Genomic DNA, 2,038 nt, shown 5'->3' with positions numbered 1-2,038 from the left:
AAATTGACTCACCAGACTTCCTAGAGAGATAATCCAGATTATATAATTTCAGGTTTCTGTTAAAAAATCAACCAGAATAACTGGTATTCAAAGCAAATAACTAACAGAATTAAATTTTGTTCAGCTTGTCTTACGATGTTGATGCTAAAAAGGCAAAGATTCGGACTCCCATATATTTTTAAGCGCCTTTTTATCTCTAATGTAGTGGTCTTATATTAATATTCATTGCTGGAGTCATACATTATAAAAAACTGAGAAACGAATATTATTTGTCGAATGTTCATTATTTGTTGAATGTCAAACCACTTCTGAACAGTAAAGAAAATTCTCACTAAGATCCAAAACAAATTAATAATCATTAGATAAGGCCTTGACATAATGGTATTTACAGTTACGAAAATGTTGATTACTTATCAACATATTCAAACAACAACTAGTATGATAGATCATTGAGCCTTCAGGCATATTCCACGATATACCTATCTAACCAATGTAATAAAACAAATCCATTTCGGTACTTCTCAGCTTTTTGCGGAGTCATTCATAACCCATGTTTCCTAGAGATAAATTCTCGTGTTGTGCATTTAAATTGATTCCATAGAAAGAACGGGAATGTATTTTAGTTGTAAAAGGAAAACAAAACAGATAATTAAACGTTCAAGACAAGATTCTTAAAGAACTCGAGACCCGTATCATATATATTATGGGCATTCCACAAGAATCTAACTACAGTTAGAATCTTACCATAAGAAATATTTCAGTGGCTTGTTTCGTCGTTAAGGTGCCTATTTGCTTATCACTAAAATTTTAGTTTACCAAGATATAAAAAACTATAGAGGTCATAAATTAAATAAGCCCTATGTTAGTTTAAAAATCACTATTCATAAATATTTCCATAGAAAGGATCGTGCCAATTAAAAGTAAGGGTATAATTATATATAGTGAAATATTTTATAGACACAAAACGAACTATATTTTCCTAGTCCTTATTAAAGGAAATACAGGAGTTTAAATTATTTTAATTTTAAATTCTTAAAATACAGCTACTGTTATTGGTAACGTATTAGTGATTTCGGAAGATTCTGATAAATTTCTTTCCATAAGTTAGTATTATTCAATCTGTTCTACTATAATGCAAAAAAAAAATAATAATAAAAATAAAGTAACACTGCAACATATTAAAGCCATGGTGGTTATCCAAGCAGGTGATCCGGTCAGTATTACGCTCAACCACCATGTTTTTCCAATCCAGTTAGAATTATGTATTCGATTTTAAGGGGATGAAACGGCTTTTCTAAACGTACATAAATTAGTTTATAATAAAGTTATCAAATACAGAAGACTTCTCACAACTATAACTGAATACCTAACACATGTCCCCAAGTTTTGTGTAGATTAGCGGTCTCGGGTTGAGGTTATTGATATTTTAGTGATTTCCTCCCTCCCACCCAAAAAAATCATATGACCAGGGAAGAGAAAAAATATGAACAAACAACTTTTATTTTTTGTTGCTATAATAGTTCGTATTTAACCCTTTGCATTCGGTTGTTCCCTTTTGGGGGCACAACGTAAGTCTTGTATATCACTCGGTTGTCTCCTATTAGGGGACATGGAAGTTTATTCACGATTACAGAGAATGAACTTATTCCACCGCAATTTTTTAACAAACACGTGTTTTCTGTAGTTCTATATCTAAATGGCTCAAAAACAGACCCAAATGTGATAAAAACATCAAGGTTCATGATAAATAAATCAACCGGTTTTATGTCGAAAGAGAACGTGCGAAATGCATTCACTACGGACCATACACTTTGTGAAAAAAGATACAAGAGTATGCTTCAATGATATAAGGAAACGTGATAGGACAATGAAGAAATCCAAAAACTGAGAAAAGCAATTGAAAATAACTTACATCATATTGAAGCGTCGAATAGTAAAAATATCTGCAGTAATAAGACAATGTTGTGATTTCATAATTTACCACTAGTAATTTCCAAACCATTTCTTTATCCTATCTTTTATTTTATAATCATTATAT

The sequence above is a fragment of the Halyomorpha halys genome, unplaced genomic scaffold (genome assembly GCF_000696795.3).
Source record: "Halyomorpha halys isolate HHAL.00 unplaced genomic scaffold, Hhal_1.1 Scaffold692.1, whole genome shotgun sequence".
In the NCBI taxonomy this organism is placed as follows: domain Eukaryota; kingdom Metazoa; phylum Arthropoda; class Insecta; order Hemiptera; family Pentatomidae; genus Halyomorpha; species Halyomorpha halys.
The sequence above is the reverse complement of the archived record's forward strand: the minus strand, read 5'-3'. Positions refer to the sequence as shown.